The sequence below is a fragment of the Schistocerca gregaria genome, chromosome 1 (assembly GCF_023897955.1).
Source record: "Schistocerca gregaria isolate iqSchGreg1 chromosome 1, iqSchGreg1.2, whole genome shotgun sequence".
Classification (NCBI taxonomy): Eukaryota; Metazoa; Arthropoda; class Insecta; order Orthoptera; family Acrididae; genus Schistocerca; species Schistocerca gregaria.
In genome coordinates, this window is record NC_064920.1 from 66,110,430 (window position 1) to 66,133,352 (window position 22,923).

General features: G+C 45.2%; 1 protein-coding gene across 3 annotated transcripts in view; it reads right to left on the reverse strand.

Annotated features, from left to right (window-relative positions):
* The window catches only part of LOC126329352 (phosphofurin acidic cluster sorting protein 2), a 668,535-nt gene that overhangs the window by 457,566 nt on the left and 188,046 nt on the right, over window positions 1–22,923 (reverse strand). The window lies entirely within an intron of this gene.

The window sequence follows — 22,923 nt, forward strand, 5'->3', positions numbered from 1 at the left end:
ACCACTAAAAGATTTTTCCTAAATTAAGACCAAGTCCCCAAAATATTGGTTCAGTTTTTCAGTAACCCTTTAAGTGAAGCCTACTTATGGTTCATTCACAGTCAGCTTAGCACTTTGCAGCATGGGATAAAGGAAATTGAGGGAAGCACGAAAAGTTTAATAGAGGTAAATTATGTTTTGAAGAATACTCTGGAAACTGTTACTAAGAGGAGAGAACAGCAGCTCATTTCTTTTAATGTTAAATCTGTCCTTAAGAGCACAAGTATCAGAAGCAGCGGAAAGGAGTTTTAGAGAAGAAGTTAACAAGTTTTATGACACTTGTGTAGTATATCTCAGCAAGTGGAGCGCCTCATATTTACCCTCATCGCTGGTGTTGGATTGGATGTTACTGAAGAGAGTGCCAAAATGGGAAAGTGTTGGAGATACAGTTTCTTATTTGAAGAGTAAAGAGATTGAAATCGATGATTCCATTCTCTTTGATCAGTTCGGCATCCTGACAAATTTTGTTGAAGAAAGTATTCACAAGTGGAATGATGATAAAAAAAAAAACATTGGAATGTCATTAGAAATGGGTGAGTTTTTTAAAAAGCTGTGACTGTCTTGAACATTACTCTGAGTTGGTGATAATTGGAAGGTATTTATTTGCAATTCCAGCCCATAATGCCAATGTGGAAAGAATATTTTCGTTCATGAATATCCAGTGGACTGATGAAAGAAACAGAATGGAGGTGGACACTCTTGAAGCAATCCTGCAGATCCTGTACAACTACAAAGTGGATTGTGCTGAGTTTTATCACTGTGTCTCAAAGAACAAAGACATGATCAAGAAGGCTGGAAGCATTGAAAAATACCCTTTTCTCCAAGGACAGTCAATTCCATCTACAAGTGTTCAGTAATATTAAAGCTCATGTTAATATTAATTGATTGAAAGGTGAATGGCTGTAAAATTTTGTAATATCGCAATACATTTCTTTATTACTGTATACATGTATTAAATGTCATTAATTATACAGATAATCTAGATTATATCAATCTTTTGCATCCTCTTATTAGTTATAATAATCGGGTTAACAAAATATATCAACAAAACAATATTTAAAATTAAGAAAACTGGGTACATGTGGAATGAGGAGGTTCACTATGTCTGCTACACAGGAAAGCACAGCGAGCAGTGTAAATATGCCGATTGACAAGCACCACAAAAAGACAAACGCCCTACTATAGTCGGTCAAGAGCTATTTGCAACTGCCGTGATGTGGTGCTAACACGCTGCGCTCATCACAGGAGCATACCCTGAAACCTCCTGACGAGGTTACGTCAGGGTGTCAAGGCTAAGCATTGTGGGAGGTTCGATAAGAGAGCGCTCTTGCTCCACAGAACATCCTGTACACCACACAGTCACACCTGCCCTTTCTTTCAAGTTACCAAATTTTGCCTCAGCTCTGTATTCTCCAGACATGTCGCCCAATAAGGTCTTCCTGTGTCCCCAGAGAAATAAGTCACTGCGCCGCAGGCATTTCCAGAATGGCGGCGAGCTGGAAAATTTCCTGAACATCCAAAATGCAGGGTCCTACCACCGAGGCCTCCGCCAGCTCATCCACCGTTGCCGAAAATGTGCGGTTGCTATCGATTTCTCTGAGGATAATGACAACAGGCGTGCTAGCGGGCAGTAAGTGTACCATGTGCTGCGGAACATTCCCCGTGTAAGTGGCGAGTTGTTTCACGAAAGCAAGAGTGAAAACAGAAAAGATTTGCACAATGTTCTTGTAACTGACGAGTATTAATGATTGAATCGTCGTGGCGGTAGGGGAATAGTGTTTACATTTCCGCAGCCATTACTGGAAAACATGAGTACGTCAAACCATTTTTTAATACGCACGATATAAAGTTACGTTTTCGGGTGGGAGACCAGACGTCAAGCGATGCAGTGAGAGTTGCCTAGAATCAGCAGCCTCGAACTTTGTCTTACCTTACGCCCAAGTAGACCACAATGAACAAAATTTAAGCAATTATTTTCATTATATGTTTTCTACTTGTTTTTAAGTGTTTTGATGATTTTCTCGAATATCCGAAGCGACATTTCTACTTTTAGCCTCCTATGTTTCGAATACACGTTATTCGGTTTCACATGCCAACAAAAAAACTCCTAAAAAGAAGAAAAAACTGTAACTGTATTGACACTTATTTCGATGTGCGTAGTATTTAATAGCTACTACACTACGGCCCATTCACGGCAACTGCCAGGGCCAACTGAGGAAATCAGTTCCGTTTACAGCCGGCCGAGGTAGACGTGCGGTTCTAGGCGCTGCAGTCCGGAACCGCGGGACTGCTACGGTCGCAGGTTCGAATCCTGTATCGGGCATAGATGTGTGTGATGTCTTTAGGTTAGTTAGGTTTAAGTAGTTCTAAGTTCTAGATGACTGACGACCTAAGAAGTTAAGTCCCATAGTGCTCAGAGCCATTTTATAAAATACAGTTTTTCGCAAAACTTTCAGCATTTCGTAAAAATTAATGCTATTGATTTTATATGGAAGACATTGTGAAAATCACCAAACTTCGTATGTTTGTTTCATTAGCAATTAATAAGTATTTCCTATCGTTATCGTGAAACAATATGAAGCTGAATTGCTTACCATAACAAATATTAAGGCATTATTCCACCATACAGCTATTGAGTAGTGTGTTTTTCCTATATCATGGTAGAATTTTGTAGTAAAACGGGCAGTACAAGAGTTTGTTGCACGGAGAGCAGCAGAGGAATGGTACAATGCGTACTCTCAGTTCTTCCGTGTCTGAAGAATAAAACCATAACACTGAAACGGCGACAATTTTCACAAACGCCTTCTCCCCTTGTCTTATGGACAAATTCAACACTCTGCAATAATTACAGGCAGTTACGCCAGTGTGAAGACTTGTGCGTCGATTTTCTGAAAGCTATGAAGTGTCCACTGAAAATCCAAAATACGTGTTCATTTTATTCTGAGATGAACGTGTGGCCGGCCGGGGTGGCCGAGCGGTTCTAGGCGCTACAGTCTGGAACTGTGAAACCGCTACGGTCGCAGGTTCGAATCCTGCCTCGGGCATGGATGTGTGTGATGTCCTTAGGTTTGTTAGGTTTTAGTTGTTCTAAGTTCTAGGGGACTGATGACCACAGAAGTTAAGTCCCATAGTGCTCAGAGCCATTTGAATCATGAACGTGTGGGCGAAATTTCAACAAAATCCAACATTCACAACCTCCTCGTGTTACTTTCATAATATAGTGCGTCCCTTTTGCAATGAATGAAACCGAATGTCTGTGACAACAGTAACTCTCAATATCATGTGATAACAGTAGTTTATGATACTTCCCACTCTTTTCTTCCTTGTAAGTCGCACAGGCATTAACATTTCTCTGACCGCAAAAGATCAGACGTAGAAGAAATCTGCCTTGTCCATCTCTTTTGGGCACATGCAAACAGGACACCACATATCGCAGCAATTGGGGGGGGGGGGGTGATTGAGCATATCACAATAACGACTTTTCTTTCCTCTAGGCTGTAGTTTACCCGTAGTTTTTTAACATGGATAATTTCTATGGACTAATATTAAAATAATTAGCATAGTTTGAAATATTCAGTACTTTAAAATTTTTGAATTATAACGCTCAATAAAATTAATTTTCAATGTTAGATTCAAAAACATAATTCCCCGCGAGTCTACAAAATTCCTGAAATTCGCTGAGGTTTTCCTAGTTTTTCCAGGTAAAGTGTAAATTCCCTCAGAATTTTAGGTTTTCCAGAAGAACCGCCACACTGGACAACTACCAGGAACAGAATTTCTATGAGAAGTCTTGGAATATCGTGGCGTTGACGTCACTTCCACTGCTTAAGTGCCAATTCCGCTACTGTTTGCTCAATGAGCCCATCATCCGGAAAGGATTCCGTTCAGACCTCCGACCTCTCAAGTTGTCGCCGGGACTCGAACCCTACCGGCTTACCTCCGCGGCACCGAAGTGTAACCAACCACCCTAATAGCAGCAGCTGAGCTGCCGTACACGGTACTGGCGAGACGCGAGTAAAACGGAGTTTACGCCGACAGCCTTATCCGCGGACATGGGCACATCCGCGTCGCCAGCGCGCTATTCTTCTCTCGCCCCGGCGTTACCTACTTTCCGCACTTTACGGCCGGAATATGCCGGTAGCCGCAGGCTCGTAAACCTGTGTGCGGCCCGGACCGGACGCCGGCTGTCACATCAATATGAGCGGCAGCCACGCCCGCGGAAAAGCGCGCCGGTCCGGAAGCGTTCAGCCCCCGTCCATCCATCCGCCACAGCCTGAACGAATGTCTACGAGCGCCAACTTCCACCCACAACGAGCCTCAAGTGCCCAAATTGTGAAACTAAGCCAATACGCTCGCAATCGAGGCCAAAGTCACCTACGCCATAAAAAAGTAGAGATGATATTCTTCAGTCGTAAACATTATGTGAACGAAAAACACTGGTCTGCACATGGCTACAGATTCTCTCACTCTGCACCGTCCGCCATGTATTGTTATATTCTGAATGCAGTTGACTGCAACAGTTTCTGAAACAGAGAACTATTACGTCAACACAAGAATGCAATATTGCATTAGAAGATGCCCACATAACCACAACAATTCATTCCTTCATATTAGCTACAACTCTTTCGGTCTACCTCGTCTATTGTTCCCGCAAACTATAACGGAAATTTTAGCGCTCCTTAAATCTTCACTGTACATATCCTATAGCAGAAAGACAAGCATTTGCGACACTTTCCCAGAAATGCACTGTCAAGTTGTAAAAAATATACCATTTTTAGTACTGATAAGGGAACATAATCCTACCAAATTTTCCTGTTCAGAAATACACTGTCCCATTTGTAATGTGTGAGTCTGTCAGAATGAGTACCAACACAAAAATCAGCAGGCAATGTATCGCTTCACATATCTAATAATGTGTTTCGCTTTAGGCTGATGGTAGGTGTGCTGGAACATTGAAATATTAGTTTATACTGTATTTAATGCGTTCATGCTTCGTTCATCCGTAATGGCAATGGCAATTATTTGCCACTCTGATTTTACAGATATACGTACTTTTTTCGCTAACACAATGCCTAAGTTTCACCATAGTAACCGTTACCAGTTGCCGAATGCGTAGTGTAAAGAAACAACGCTTACCAGCGAAGGGGGTCAGATATAGAAACCAACAAATGAGGAGTCGAATTACAGCTGTTCGGAAAACGTACAGTAAAAGTTATAACAATCATGCCAGTAGACCTTAACTGTTCCTGTAGATAACGCCACTCATAATGGTGGAACGGTGCAGAAACATGCTCATTTCGAAGTGAAAAACAATAAAATGTGTTTTTTTTCCTAAAAGTGAAATCCTGAAAATATTTTATTGCTAGCCAGACAAGGAAGTCAACAAAGTGCTTTCTCAGAAAACCGCAAAGACAAGAGTTTCCTTAAGCTTCAGGATCAACTTATTTATAAGTCCTATCACACCGCAGTCGACTTGTCCTATAAAACGAATGTTTTACAACTTTTTTCCCTCTCTTTAACATTACTGACAAAGTGCTCTTGCTCTCCTTTTTGAAAAAAGGCTCGATCTCGAATGAAACTCAGTACTGAAATCAAATCAAAACAGCAGCTGAACGTCTTACAAGAAATCACTTTGAGTAATGTTATGAATCGTACTGGTGTTACACAGAGTGGACACGGGCTCGTCCGCTGCAGCCACGTCGATAAAACAATGCTGGTTATTGGTCAGCAAGCACAACGACAGTTACATTCAAACACGTAGCATGAAATCTCGAATATTTTTGTAAGCCTCTTCATGCTTGCATGAATTACATTTCCTCCTCCTGCTTTTACTTCAATTAGTTTCAGGCGGTCATTACGATGCGGGGTCCCTCAAGAGAGATATCCTAAGTATTTTACCATTGTTAACATTTCCAGCCGCTAATCGAACACTTATGGAAGTGAAATGTGGACGACAAAGAGTTTAGACAAAAAGAGAACAGAAGCTTTCGAAATGTGGCGTTACAGAAGAATGCTGAAGATTAGATGGATAGATCACATAACTAATGAGCAGGTATTGAATAGAATTGGGGAGGAGTTTGTGGAACAACTTGACTAGAAGAAGGGATCGGTTGGTAGGATATATTCTGAGACATCAAGAGATCACAAATTTAGCACTGAAGAGCAGGGTGGAGGGTAAAAATCGTAGAGGACGGCCAAAAGATGAATACACTAAGCAGATTCAAAAGGATGTAGGTTGCTGTAGGTACTGGGAGATGAAGAAGCTTGCAGAGGACAGAGTAGCATGGAGACCTGCATCAAACCAGTCTCGGGACTGAAGACAAAACAACAACAACAACAACGACAACAACAACAACAACCGAACACTAATGGAGCGACCGGGCGAGGTGGCGCAGTGGTTAGCACACTGGACTCGCATTCGGGAGGACGACGGTTCAACCCCGCGTCCGCCCATCCTGATTTAGGTTTTCCGTGATTTCCTTAAATCGTTTCAGGCAAATGCCGGATGGTACCTTTGAAAGGGCACGGACGATTTCCTACCCCGTCCTTCCGTAATCCGATGAGACCGATGACCTCGCTGTTTGGCCTCTTCCCCTAAACAATCCAATCCTACTAATGGAGCCCTTCGCGTAACTATGCGCAGTACTGGTGGTGGTGGTTAGTGTTTAACGTCCCGTCGACAACGTTGTCATTAGAGACGGAGCGCAAGCTCGGGTTAGGGAAGGATTGGGAATGAAATGAGCCGTGCCCTTTCAAAGGAACCATCCCGGCATTTGCCTGAAACGATTTAGGGAAATCACGGAAAATCTAAGTCAGGATGGCTGGAGACGGGATTGAACCGTCGTCCTCCCGAATGCGAGTACAGTGTGAACCACTGCGCCACCTCGCTCGGATTTCGCTACATTCTTCTGGTTTTGCGGCCCTCCTGCGGACAACAGCACTGTCCGCGAAAAGCCTCTCCGAGTTTCCCAAGTTATCGACTAGACTAAGTTATTACAGACACTACACACTTCCTTACAGTACCGCCTAAGCTACTTTTTCAAGGGTCGATTTCATCCCGTTAAGAACAATTTGTCGAGTTGCGAGTGCTAGAAGTCCAGAATCCAGTCACCAGCGGTCCAGTGGCCGGTAAGTTCGTATTTTGTTCATTAACCGACGATGCGTCGAAGCCAATGCCGTCGTCGTCTACGGCATGTTGAACCCTAACCGGTCTCCCTTCCAGATGACAATCGTTTCCAGCTGAGAAGACCAAGAGTTTTTTGCCCCAGTTTCTCGATTACCAAATGTCACAACAATCTCCACACGCCCCCAACCACTCCTTTCGCAGTATTTCTGTGTTCTCACGAATCGCTCCCCTCTCCTCCCCTTTTTAGTGGCCTGCACCGTGAGAGACGTCACCCGTCGCGGCAGGTAGATTTCGCGACCGCAGCCCGCGCGCAGAGCGGCAGGTAATTCGTCGGTAACAGCGCCAAATTACCGCCGGCCCATTAGCCGGACCCGCGCCTGCGACGGCGCGCCGCGCCGCCCACAATCTTCATAAAAGGGGATCGGCCAGCGCCCCTGTTCAGTTCTGTTCTGTCCTCTCCTGTTTCATCTTTGTCTGTACCGCTCGGAGCGCCTCGTCTGCGGCGGTTTTAATCAAGAAAATGGACTGCTTTCTAACTTACCAATACCGCGAGCTCGCATTCTTGCTCAGCATTAATCACTTGGACGAGCATTTAATCTTAGAATTGCCCTACGACGGGTAGTGGGATAACCACTTGTCAGCGGGATTTTCTCAGTCGTAGAACGGTGCACCTCAATTTCAAAGCGGTATTAACACTTGAATCATGTGGAACACTAGTAAAATTGCAGTTCGTACATCCTATCACTAACTCACCTACTATTGATTACTCTGCACAATAAATATCGCAAAAGGTTCTGATGGAGAAGGGTGGCAACAGTAGAAACCGTCCATTATTTCTTCAAAGATACCACGCCACAATTCGCTCGAAGTCGTTTACGGAGAACCGAAAACGTTCAGCAACATTTCGCACTGTCGACTTGTCTACAAAATACGAGCTTACTGAATGTCAAACCGGCTTTGTGACTGGACCGAGAAACCAGCACGTCGTTCTCAACGAGTAGAAATCGTGTGACATGAAAGTAGCAGTAAAGAAGAACAATAGGGCTGTTGCAGTTCACGACGTATATAAACTACCTGATGCATGACGCAGGAACCTCTGGAAGGCTGCTCGCAGGGGATGCTGTTGCATGCAGGAATACCTCATCGTCATAATATCTCATACCTGCAGAGAATCGAATAGTAGCGCAGGGACTGGCACATGACACGCAACATACACAAATGTGGCGTATTGCGCATGGGTACGCGAAAATGTCCATAAGACGATGAGTTATCAATCACTTGATACAGTAAAAATATGAAATATCTCAGACATTGAGTCTGGAGATATTTAAAGTGAAACAACTGCATAAAACTACAATGCGCAGTCAAATGAAAACGGTACAGATGTAAAAAGTAAGTCATCTGTTTATGATCTGAAAAGCATTCGCCATCACTGTTGATACATTTATCCCAATTTCAGACGAGGCGGTCTATGTCTTCATGGAAAAATGTTTGCGTTTGCCTACGGAATCCAGGGGTGCACTTCCCAGTCCGAAGCAAATCGACGGCCACGAATATCTTACTTCGTGGCCACAAAAAATACAGAAATCGCATGGGGAGATATCAGGTCTGTATGGACGATACTTCCCAGCAAAACTTCTGCAGCGTAGTCGAAACAAGAGGCACGCCAGCTCCGTCAAAGTCATGATCATCTTTTTCTTTTATGGTAAGGGCCCGCTGCTTATTGACTTTCCGGAATACGGCGCCACAATTAAAGCGCAGCGATACGTGGACACTTTGCAAACACTGAAGCGCGCCATCAAGTCCAAACGCCGAGGAATGTTGACGGTCGACGTCACTGCTGCAGGATAATGCCCGCCCACATTCTGACAAGGTTGTTTCCACTGCACTACAGAAGTTTTGCTGGGAAGCAGTCTCACCCTTCATGCAGCCTCGTTCTCTCCCCCAGAGTGGCTTCCTTAATTTTGGAGTCCAACAGCAAAAGTATCCTTGCCGTCGATTCGCTTCGGATGAGAGGGTGCACGCGTAGATACGATCATGGTGGCGTATGTAAACGCAAAATTTTTTCTATTAAGACATTGGGCGTCTTGTCTCTCAGTCGACTATATGTATTAACAGCTATAGCGACTACTTTTGAAATAATAAACGGTTTGCATCTGTATCGATTTAATTTGAATGTCACGTACAGTGGCATGGAAGGTAAGTACATTCACTGGAAGGATACTAAGGAACTTTCATGTATCCAAGGACGAGGTGGGAAAGAGGTGGCTTCGAAAGCTTCCCGATATTCACGGTATACTGGTGAAGTGGTCGTACGAGAAAATCCCAACCTCATCGCTACCTCGGATATGCTGTGTACTATCGCTCGTGCACCGACTATAACACCACGCTCAAACTCACTTAAATCTTGATAACCAGCTGTTGCAGCAACAGTAACCAATCTAACAACTGCGCCACACAATTTTTGTTTTATATAGGCGTTGTCGACCCTCTGAATGAGAGAAGAGCCCAATCCGTTACAGCGCACGTAAGCCTTACACGGTGCCTGTGAAACTTCGTTACTCTGTACACAAAAACATTCATGAGCTATCATACTGCCTATTCCTCCTGCAATGCATACGGAAAGTTGAAAAATACGCATCTGGATTTTTAGACAGTTCTAGCAGTAAGACCGCAGTCGTGCAAACTCTTCCAACTTTTTATGCCATATCCCGCAAACTCATACGAGTCAATTATCTATATTGTCTATCATGGACCCGTAATGATCGTTCTGCTTTGAACCCTGTTGAACTTCCACTGTCCGCGTTTGGATAGCTTGACAGAACAATGATGCAACCGACCAAAAGTAAAACTTGTTTACTGAATCCAACAGTTCGTGAGTGATAACATTGTAAACTGGTCACTTTAACAGAGCGTGTACATGATAAACATTCTTTCACCTGCGTGTCACCCACTAGTCTCACGCAGCAGCCACCGTGAACTGGGTCGGCAGGCGAATGCTTACCTGCAACAAAAGTAAACAATCTGTTAATACACTGAATTGAAAGTAATAGTGTCATACAGATACATGAGCGTTCTGGATTGCTGTCGGGCTGCAAATAATTTAATGCAAGCTGCAAACAAGCATCAGCATACATCAGTGACCGCTATTACTGAAGAGAGTCCTTGGAATTACGAATGTAAATTAAATTCCGAACACTTTTAATCGGTGGTCTCACAAGACTAAAGTTATGTTCCAAGATTACACAGGCTGTTCATTGTATGCGACCACAAGCCACGAACGGTGCCTCGGGCGACATTTCCATCTCTTGCGCAACACTGCATTGGATGAGAAAAGTGTGAACGAGCACAGTCCCCCCTGGAGCAGCATGAACGTTAGCAAGGCTGTTCAGAGTTCTCTCAACAAACACCAGGCGCAATGCAGGCAAAGGTCTCCAAACACCATGAAGCCCGGGAAGCGCGAGTTACGTGTAGCGGTACCTGTCGCTTCGCTAGTGGCGCCGCACTGACAAACGACCAACGTTACTGACGTTTAGGCAGACATAACTACTCACTACGCATCTCTTCAGTTGCGCCTTCACCTGTGCGACATGAGAAAGCAAACTTATCGAGGGGGAATTTACAATCGCTTCCATCAAACGATAACTCATCGTTCATCATAACTCACCGCCAACACTGATCCCAATCAGTTGTGCAGGAATGAATCTGTATTACGCCGCTACCATTTGGAACAGGGGTGCTCTAGACTAACGGCCCCGATGTGGATATACAAAGCTGGCATCTCACTTTCGACACTGTCCTACTGAGCAGTTCTCTGGAGTGACCATCCGGCGTCCACAGAACGGTAGTGTGACCTCTGTGCTACTTATACATTTACTAACCAAATAGTACAAGCCCATAAATAATAAAATACCACCAGCTGATATTTTTTGTGAGCTTTCCAAGGTGTTGGTAGCGTAGAGCACGTTACGCTCTAAGAAAAACTTAACGTCTTGATGGCTTTACACACAACTGATTGGAATCATTCTTAAACAGAATGTGCAACGCTGTGCTGAATAATTGAAACCATTCCGGAAGGAGACATAATTTTACTGACTGGGGACAAATCACGAAGGAAGTCCCATAAAGTTCAATTTTCGGTGCCCCCATATTCATTACATCTGTAAGTGACCTTACACTTGCATTCATCAAACATAATTGGCAGCTTTTGCAGATGATACTAGTGTTATAATAAATCTAACTAGAAAGCAACAGAGGAGATTGTTGTTGACGTTTTTCAAATAATTAGTTAGCGGTTAGCATAAAACGCACTCTCCGTAAACTTTCGAAAAAAGACTATACAGTTCTGTACGACAAACTGAGTCATAACAGCAACTGATGAAGCACATGAATAGGAATGAGGAAATAGTGTACAATGCTCCAATCTTTTGCGTGCCCATATTGGTGAAAACTTGCTCAAGAAAATAATTAACTTTTCATGGTTGGGGTTCACAGTCATGTACAATTTTTTAGACGATATCATGTTCGCCCTTGACTGTACGAAACATTTATTTCACAATTGCAATTTCGGCCGTCGGGCCATTTTCAAGTGGTACTGCAACAGATTTTGCTTCAACACGTGTCAGACTTTAAAACCTTCCGAAATGTATACATGTCATCGTCAAAAATAAGCCTTTTTGCTGTACTTGTATAATCGCGAAACAGGGGAGAGAGTACCACGGATATGATACACGAACTGGTGTGGCAATCACTGAAACAAAAGCGTGTTTCGTTGCGGCAGGATCTTCTCATGAAATTTCAATCGCTAACTTTCTCACCAGAGTGTGAGAATCTCCTACGGGCGCCCACCTGGATAGTGAGGAATGATCATAATAATGAATTAAGTCACATCAGAGCTCGCACGGAAAGATTTGTGTTCGTTTCCCTCGCGCGCCTTTGGAGGCAAACGATAGAGAAACAGCTTGACGGCGGCTCGATGAACCCTCTGCCAGATATTTAATTGTGAATTTCACAGTAATCGTGGCTACAGACGAAACTTGATGCCCGCGTACTGATATCTAACAGAAAATACTCTCCATAGGATACAGATTGAAGACGATGAGAACGTAATTCGTGCCTTGAAAACTTATCGACGAACACACAAGGAAAGATTTTTCGCCCACAAGGAAAACGCAGTATTACAAAGAGCTGTCCTAAGGCCATAAAACCTGGTGGTGACTATGTAGAACAATAGAAGAAGTAAAAGAAATGTTTACTGGTATTGTCACCAAGTTCTAACCCTCAAAAATTAACATTTTTCGAGAAAAAAACTGCGGGGCATTATTTATTGGATGATGATTCATATAGACGCTGAAGAGCCAGAGAAACTGGTACAGTGTCTTATATCGTGTTGGGCCCACGCGAGCACGCAGAAGTGCCGCAACACGACGTGGCACGGACTCGACTAAAGTGTGAAGTAGTGCTCGAGGGAGCTGACATCATCAACCCTGTAGGGCTGTCCATAAATCCGTAACAGTACGAGGGGATGGAGATCTCTTCTGAACAGCACGTTGCAAGGCATCCCAGATATGCTTAATAACGTGCATGTATGGGGAGTTTGGTAGCCAGCGGATGTGTTTAAACTCACAAGAGAGTTTCTGGAGCCACTCTGTAGCAAATCTGGTCGCGTGGGGTGTCTCATTGTCCTGCTGGAATTGCCCCAAGTACGTCGGAATGCACAATGGACATGAATGGATGCAGGTGATCAGACAGGATGCTTATGTACGTGTCGCCTGTGAGAGTCGTATCCAGACGCATCAGGGGTACCATGTCACTTCAACTTCACACGCCCCACACCATTACACAGCCTCCACCAGCTTGAACAGTCCCCTGCTGACATGCAGTTTCCATGGATTCGTGAGGGTGTGTCCGTACCCGTACACGTCCAACCGCCCGATACAATTTGAAACGAGACTCGTCCGACCAGTAACCATATTTCCAGTCGTCAATAGTCCAATGTCGGTGTTGACGGGCCCAGGCGAGGGGTAAAGCTTTGTATCGTGCACTCGTCAACGGTACCCGACTGCGCCTGCGGCTCCAAAAGCCCATGTGGGTGTTGTTTCGTTGAATGATTCGCACGCTGACACCTGTTGACGGTCCAGCACTGAAATGTGCAGCTGTTTGATGAAGGGCTGCACTTCTGTCACCTTCAACAATTCTCTTCACTAGTCGTTGGCCTCGTTCTTGCAGGATCGTTTTCCGACCGAAAGGATTTCGGAAATTTGATGTTTTACCGGATTCCTGATATTCACGGTACACTCATCAAATGGTCGTACGGGAAAATCCCCACTTCATCGCTACCTCTGAGTCCTGTGTCCCATCGCTCGTGCGTTGACTATAACACCACGTTCAATCTCACTTAAATGCTGATAACCTGCTATTGTAGCAGCAGTAACCGATCGTACAACAGCACCAGACACTTGTCTTATATAGGCGTTGCCGACCGCACAACCGTATTCTGCCTGTTTACGTATCTCTGTATGTGAACACGCATGCCTATAGCAGTTTCTTTGACGCTTCAGTGTAGTTGCCGACAGTCGAGAGCAGGTCAGCCAAGACACGCATGTCTGCGTATTTCGTTCAGCTATCTCATGAAGGACAATGTAAGGGCACACTCCGCCAACAGGTTATGACACAGTTACGAGATGTTTATGCTAATGATTCCTAAGCGCTGTAGCGATTTTTTCGGACTTCTTTCCAAGGCCGCGTGTCTAAAACCGATACGCCACTTGCCGGACTGTACTGCCAGAGCGTGAAGCGGTGAACGAGATCTGCCTACGGGGCCTCTGTTCCTAGTTCGAAACCGCGCCGCATGTTTGGATGAGACCTGCACTGATGCGACAACGACGGCCCGTTTCGCCGCAGATGCCCGGCGGCGGTGGTAAGGTGTGAATCAGCGGAACGCCGTATTTCGCGCGCAGTCAGCTACAGGGCTCGAGGCTCGGCGCCACAGGTAGGCCAGGCTGCAGCTCCGGCGTATCGATGCAGCGTCCCTACGGTGGTGCTTTCCCTTGCCTCTTACTCTCTGGCTGCCAGATACACTTGAAACATCCCATCCCCGCCCCCTCCGACTTCGGCACAGGCAGCCGCTGCAGCACCGCACCCTAGTCGCCTTCGGGCAGCGCGAAGCCTCTCCTACTAAAATGGGGTACGTCCGCCCAATTGCCAGCCCCCTCCCTCCCTCCCATGGCTGTGCACACTACAGCTTTTCTCTTATAAGCCTCTTTCTTAGCGGGTCAAATTAAAAATGCTGAGACAGTTGAAATATCCAACATTGCTTCTGATTTGCTGAGCGATGACAAAAATACCATACCGTTTGTAAAACTCACCCTACACAAAAATTGTAACTGTGACCAGTTTTGAAGCACATATTATGTACGTACCTTAACGCAAACGGTTATGATTGCGCAACTGCATGTGAATTCCTAATCTGAGAATTCACTGTAGTATCAATTAGCCACGTGTTGCAATCAAAACCTCTACAATCTGTGACACTGGATCGAAGAGCGTCCGGGTTTCCTCCCGCCGAGTTTCTCCCCCCGCGATTCGTGCGAGAGTTTACAACTTATGAACACTGGTTGGTGAAGGCTCGTGAAGATGAAGGTGCCGACTTGCCATACTGCGGGTACGGGCGGTAGGCGACAGCTCACGCAAGAAATGGAGTCGAGCTCACCAGTCGGCAGCCGCCAGCCGCCACCTCTGTACAAGAAGACGAAACGCTCGCTCCTCCTCAAGCGTGACTGCTCACTGCTCTGCTGAAATACGCCAGCGGAGTTGTGTGAAGGATGGGTTCTAAACTGCCCACTGTGGCTAATGCTGCGTTTACCCTCAATAGGTAAGATCAACAGCAAATGTCTTACACGAAAGACTCAGTCATGTCACCACAGTACCGTCGAACACGCACGTATACGGCGACTTCTCTAACAAAGAAGTCGCCCAAACCTTTTTGTCTGTATTTAACTTATTAAGAAAATGTAACTATAATGTTGCAATATAAAAATTCTTGTTTAAATAGTTCTGTAAAATGAGTAACTATTAAATAACACACATAAAAGTTAGCTAGTATAGAAATTCTTTGCAAGAAATTTAAATTACAGATTCAGTATAATTACTTATACTGTATCCTGTCGTCCCTTCATAGACAGGGAAGTATGACAATATTTTGCTCGTAAGTAATTATTAAGACGTTCATCAATAAGCTGAGTCGTGAAGTTTCATTTTATGATAGTCATTCATGTATGTAGAATTGTTACCACATTTACTTGCCATATTTTTTATACCTTTTCAAGAATGCAAATTTGTTTCTGTCAGCTATACTCCATAGGTTATGATCTGGATTTCAGTACGATGTAATTCTCAAGATCTCACACGACGTGCGCTCTTTGCAAACCTTTCCGTAACATTCTACTGAAACTTAATGCTCTTTATCGTGGTGACACGTACAATGGGTCGCTTTGACGCCCACAGGTATAGAAAGGGCTGGAGCCCCTGTTTTAGAACACGTAAAGGCTACAGATTAGTAGCGCTCCATCAGCTGTACGCTACTCAATATCTCGGGGACTGCGCACACGTTCTCGTTGGAGTCCGAGGAGCTTTTAGTTGTTGGACAATCGTTCTAGAGCACCTGTTCTACTAGCCAAATCTTTACCTACTCCTTCCACTGTTAATGCTAACCTGTACGCTCAGTCATGGCCACAATAAGGAGTTACTGGTCGCCTCGCGCAGTGGAGGCATTGGTTGATACCACCCGCTTGTTGCCGCTGACGAGTCTCATGTGACCACTGATAGCACATCCCACACCGGTCTGCTGCATATATTTATAACGCCAAATACATCCCCCAACGCTCTAAGCTCTTCTAAGACTTTTTAACATTTTTTCATTATGAAACGCTTCACAGACGTACAGTACGCAAAAGACGTGTGACTAGAGCACCCGTTGTCGTTCTCCATTCACAGTTTCGCTAGGCTTCACCAGAAATGCACCAACAAACGTTTCAAATGGCTCCAAGCACTAGTGGACTTAACATCTGAAGTCATCAGGCCCCTAGAACTTAGGACTACTTAAACCTAACTAACCTAAGGACATCACACACATCCATGCCCGAGGCAGGATTCGAACCTGCGACCGTAGCAGTAGCGCGGTTCCGGACGGAAGCGCGTAGAACCGCTCGGCCACAGGGGCCGGCAATGCACCAACAGGTCAAGACAATTGTGCCACTGTACAGGGTATACGTAATCACGTACAGTATCTAGCAGCACCTGTTCATTGTACTTACCATTCGCTCTATTTTACGAATGGCACGAACTTCCGTCTCGTAGGAAGAATCCACTTTCTGCCCGAATGTTGGCTTTAGCTCTCTGCCACTGTGAGTTACGAATAGTGTGTACTGGCCCAAATGCTTCCACAACACTGACAAGTATTGCGTGGAGAGTCAGTTTAAGACTACACCTCGAAAAGCGGTAGTGGCCGACGACGGCAAATAATTGATCTGGAGTAAGGTGAGCTTGGGCACACACCAAAACGCGCAGCGGAGAGAGCATATCCCTCGACGAGATGTTAGCAGTACGTCAGTCACTGTTTGCAAAGCTAACAGTCTCGTTGATGAGAAGAAATTAATGGTTACCTGAGCCACATTCATTTAAACACGTATGCTCAGAACCCCACGTATTGCCCTATTAGTACAGAACTAGGAACGGCCGCACACAGTGGCGAGCCAGACCCAGTAGCCAGCAGCCAGCAGCCAGCAGCCAGCAGCCAGTTCTGCCACGGCCGCCGCCCGCCCCTGTGTATACCGTATCTCTCTGGCTGCGGCCCTCCCCCGGGCACTCCAGAGGACCACGCCGACTGGGGACCTGGCGTGCTGCCCGGCTGCCGTGTCGTCCTCCTGTGAGTTCCAATCAAGCTGTTAACGGCCCGCCGTTACCGCTGCCCCGCCTAGTGACAGGGCGGGCGGGTATATGGCCTTTTGAGGTCCCGCCGTAAACTACGCCTCTTCCGACGTGCCTCCGTGTGTCTGTAACCGATCCGGACCGTAATGGCTCTTCCCAGATGCAGGCAAATCATGTCTGCGCTGAGCGTTCCCCCGGGGCATGAAACGTATTTACTGTATGTTGCTTCGGAGTCTACGTTATCGGATATAACATTTTTATGACATGTGAAACAGGCGTAGTGTCCGAAATGAAAAGGACCTGTCGATTCTGGAATGGCTTCGAAGATGCAACAGATTAAGTGTAGCTTCAGGCTGACTATCCTACAACCTTAAGTATGATTCCAGAAGGTAATTGAGTTTTGAAAATTAATACTGAAAATTTCGAGACTGGCGTTTCACTCACAGTTCTTAACTGTTAACTTGTCACAAATTTTCATCGAAGCTCTAGAATCACTTCAGCGTCACATTGAATACCAGTGATACACTAATGCGTATCTGGACTGCGTTGAGAATTCTGAAGATCCAACTCTTCAAATGAATTAAATCTCATTGCGAGAAACAATATCCTGGCACCACGCTCAGCAATGGCGGTAAGGGGGGAGGGGCACCACTACAATATCGACCCTCTGCTATCAGCCAGTTTTTTAATGATCATAACTGAGAGCCACACCACTGAAAGTAAACAAATACTCATAAAATTTACTGAGACGAGATTATATTAAGTAAAGGCAGCTAACATGCAGGCACACACTTTCAAAAAATTCATAATTAATTATAATTTACATTGTAACGAAGTTCATCTCAGCACTAGTTTAATTAGAAGATTTGTAGTACATTAATTATGCCATGTAGACCCCTGAATGCAAAGGCAAAATATACGACAAAATGTTGATGAATCAGCTAACTGAAGAATGTCGGCTGAGCGAAACGCGAGACTTCCTCGCCAACGGTCGGGTGTGAGTCGTACCGTACCAGACAGACTACGTGTTGCTGAGTAAGCGCAGGCGATGCTTGCTTGCCGATCACAGTAACAAGTCTGTCGGCGAACTGTATGACAGATGTCATTACATCAGTCACTAGCGAGCTAATGGTTTGTAACGGAGGGAGACAACGATGACGTTATGAGAGACAGTCCAGAAGTTGGGACTGAGGATGGCAAACGCACATGTAGTTTTCAAGAAAAGCATTACTGTATTTGCCTTGAGCTATTACGGAGGCAGGAAAAAAGAAATTTCGAAGGTCAGCGACGAATTTGAACCGTCGCCGTAACAGTCAACTGTTCGGTTCTGGGGGGAGAGTGTCGCAGTTGCTTACTGCATCTCCTCCAACCCCCAAAAACTTGCCGTAACTCACACTTTTAACGAGACATAGATCTGTACGATATTACTAATAAAAATAACACACAGAAAATGTTTTAGTAAAATAATAAATTGTTTAATTAGCATAAGGTATTTTAATGTGCCAATATGATTTTGTGTATTTCAACCAATGCTACATTGCAGTACCATCACACTGAAGAAATTAAAATCACAAATATATAGACTCTGAGAAGCATATCTCCGAAAACGTGATACATACATGTATCTTGCAATTAATTTAACAACTATAACAGCAACAAACTCTGTTAACTTGGATAACTGAAGTGTGCTCTCCTAATAAACGGTATTTCATCAAGCAGTATGACTTAACACTGGTCCGAGAACTATGGCTGTGTGGACGTGTAAATGAGAAGCAATGGCGATTCTTTCGGTCGTTTGCGCCTACGTTCGTGCAGTCAGTTTTTTAAGTGTTTAGCGTGGCCCTTTCTGCCTCGCCTTCCCGCAGTAATGCAGTTCTGCAGGTGCATTCACGATCCGTGTCGCATTTGTTGCACAAAGCAGGGGTCCCAAGTCCTTGCATACACGCCTTCATCTGGGTGGAATGCTCTCTGCAGCCTGTCAAGGAAGTAGGCCCATTCGCTTGGACAGTCCCTTACGGAAAAGCACCTGGAAACTATCTTGTGTTGGACATAGCTTGCAGTTCCTGGAATTCCTATTCATTTTCGAGGGTCTTTGTTTCCACGGAGGATGCTACAATCGGCGTTACTGAGTCTGTTCTCTTTCCGCCCTCCTGAATCTGGAAGCGGAAAGGTTCTAAGACACGACGCAGGTGCAGTGCCAGCTAACGAATGGTTCACATGACTCTGAACACTATGGGACTTAAGAGCTGAGGTCATCCGTCCCCTAGAAGTTAGAACTACTTAAACCTAACTAAGCTAAGGACATCACACACATCCATGCCCGAGGCACGATTCGAACCTGCGACCGTCGATCCTGGTGTCGATAGCACTCTGTTGAAGTTCGTGCCTGCCACAACCGATAAAATTTAACACTCTCCGAACTTCCAGCTGTTCCTAAGAATACTTATTAACACTATCGCGTAAGTCTTTCCACTTCAAAATGATGATAAAATTAATACAACTACGTCCTTCCATTTTAGCACATCACAACATTACAGACCAGAAGTTAAGAATCTCTGCTGGAGCTAATTCTCACTATATCCCTCCAAAACAGCGAATGCGCGTTAATACTCCTCAAATAGCGTTACCTCTTGAATTCAAATGAATAAATGCATTTGGACCTCGGTGTGGGGGCACACATCATTCAAGAACACAACTCGAACGACAACTGACCACGGATGTTTCAAGAACTGCACCTTGTCTCTCCAGCACAGACACTTGGGCGCAGCTCGGCTGCCGGCAGATTGTAGCCTCGCTGTCGCATGGCGCGAGCTGTTGCTTGCCCGCTGCTTTTCTTTCTGCTAGACTCATCCAGGACTGCGTAGCTCGTGCGTATATTGAACTTACGCCACATTGTCATCCCACCCGTAAGTACAAATAAAATACCGTCGCCAGTAGCAACTTTGTCCACTCGGCTGTGACGAGTGGTTAAAAGCTGCTGTACTAATAGTATTTTAGATGACTGCAAATGAACATAGGCGGTTGCCCTTGGCAAACCGTCATAATGTTGGCTGTAAAGTCTGGAAATTGACACATTAAAAAATATAAACACTTCTTTTTTTGTGAGGAGGCGACGGGAGCGGGCCAGAGTCATAATCCCATGACTGCTACACACACACACACACACACACACACACACACACACACACAGAACAATGACACTGCGTCGTTCGCACGCCGAGTCCAGAGTTTTATCAGGGCCCCATCCTGCCCAATTTCAACTGTAAGCCGCCTCGTGGGAACCACGTGCTCGTCCATTTTTACTATGTTGGCTACACGTAACACGTTATTCCACCTACGTTACACGCTACTACTCTTCGTTAAAGCTTCTCACTTGTCCCACAGTTTGTCAGAGTGCTTCTTCTTACCTCACAGTTGGTTGATTGTCATCTGGGAATTTGAGAATCACGATACCGCGATTTACTTTGGTTGCTGTTGTGAACATAGTTCCGTGTCGTCAGCGCGTACACAACTTTCCCACTAGAGCGCCCCGCTCAGCACAACAGCTCAGGCGCAGCGCTCGTCCGTCTCCGCACTACGACATGCCGCTCTCTTAGAGAAGGACCAAATTCTGCTTCCGCCGATCCGCGTATTAATGTGTAACGCAGCCAATGAGGTTGCTGCTAACGTAAAACCTTTTCTCCTCGCGGATCACACTCGCGCAGTGATACCTGATTGCGCGAGGTATTATAACGAGTGTACTGACCTCCGACTAGTCAGTCTGCATTTGTGGCCGTGCGGTTCTGGGCGCTTCAGTCTGGAACCGCATGATCGCTACGGTCACAGGTTCGAATCCTGCCTCGGGCATGGATGTGTGTGATGTCCTTAGGTTAGTTAGGTTTAAGTAGTTCTAAGTTCTAGGGGACTGATGACCATAGATGTTAAGTCCTATAGTGCTCAGAACCATTTTAACCAGTCTGCATTTGTCTGTACCAGTCTATAGTCAAGTTTCAGTCTGTGCCTAATGAGATTACCATATTCCTATACACAGCCAGGATGAGAAATGTATAGACCCTTTTGTCAAGTATCAGAGATATGTGAGAATAAGATTAACTTACGAAGACCAAAGGAACTTCAGATTGTAAATAGCATCCAGAATCAAGTAAGGTTTAAGATTGTTGTTATTTTAATAAATGTGTGTGAAAATTAATCAAGTTCCGTTTAAAGTTGGTCAGCGTCAATCTGCTACTCTAAGCATGCAAGTGGCATTTCTATCGTCTGACCTAACGGCAGAAGATAAACACACCACGATAAGACCACGAGACATATTGCTGTTGCTCGCATACTTTCGTTAGAGCGACGTGTGTGTACCGAAGGTCTTACAGTACGCACACCACAGTTCCCAGTCGCCTCGCATTTTCTAGGTCAGAAAAGAGTGTTGCATGCAGTACTGCCTAAGCGAAACACTGCAGAGGGATTATGTACGCCTAGTGCAACAACAAGCTCGGTTTTAAGTGCACCTCCAAGGCGCCTTCTTTCCTGATACATGCCAATTATTTCCTCATACATGGCAAAACTATGATGATTATTGTTACAGCGTACAGTCAGCGCCCTCACGCCACTCGGGAACGACGGAGAGGAGAAGCCTGTGAGGAGAGGTCAGCCAATAGCACGCTGACAAACCTCCCTCCAAGTCGACGTCATAGCAGCGGCCCCTACGTGAAGACTACATAAGCGCAGCGCCAGGCTGGTGGCAGCCCACTTCGATAGCAGTTCCAACGTTGGCCACCTCGTTAGTCGACGCATCGTAGCCTCTTCACTAGCAATCTCTACAAGAGTATCTCGCCCTTTGATTGCGACATCTCCATCAAAGTTAAGTAACTGTACTTCTCTTGTTATAACAAAACTCATTAATAAGAGTTGTTTGATTGATTGATTGTCTGGCGATCCGCATATGCTGAATACCTAGACGCAATGATGACGATGATTTGTGGGTGAGGATGCTAAACAGCAACGCCAACAGAGAGCCCTTGCATGGATGATATACGGACGACCGTGGTGAAAAATAACAATAAAGCGGAAAAGAAAATTGCATTCCCACAGAAGAATTGAAAGGTGACAGCATCAGAAAAGCACTTAATAAAATTCTATGAAACACTGCAGAACTACTAGATAAAATCAAGGGTAAAACAGTATAAACACGGTTAAAAAGTGAAGACATGACTGTGGCTGGAAGATTACTTCGAAACTGTGGGTGACCGAGCCACTCCGTGACAAAATCTCACACCCAATGTTTTGGGAAGAATTCTGAACGTCACACAGAAACTTAAAAACACGCCTCATTATCACCTAAAATAGAGGGCCGAACCTGCGGTAGCCGCAGTTCAACCCTCAGGTCGTGCTATAGAACACGACCAATCACAATTTGTCGTACTGACAGCTGTGTTCCACACCTGTGACATACTGGGAGCTGCTCGCGACGTAAGAGAAAGTCGAATGTCAAAGGGCAGTCTCCCGCTTTAGGTCGTGTAAGGACCACTACTTGAGCTCGTAGCGGGCGGAAGTGGGTAAGCCACAGTCGCACCGAATGTTTTACTGAACGTGGTTTGTTATTCCTCACTTCCAGCCAATGAGACTGATCAACACATGGTCACACACGAGCCGACAGCCTGCAAGGGGACAAACAGCGAGCAAGAGGTGGAAGGGAGCAAGACTCCTCGGCAGCCGGTCCCTATGAGTCCCGGAGCTCAGAATAAAATTATTTGCTTATCCTGCGTTTGCCAGAGAAGGCGAGCGACCTGCATTTCTTGCACCATCCGATGTGCTGGATTCATCCGACCAATATTGAGAAG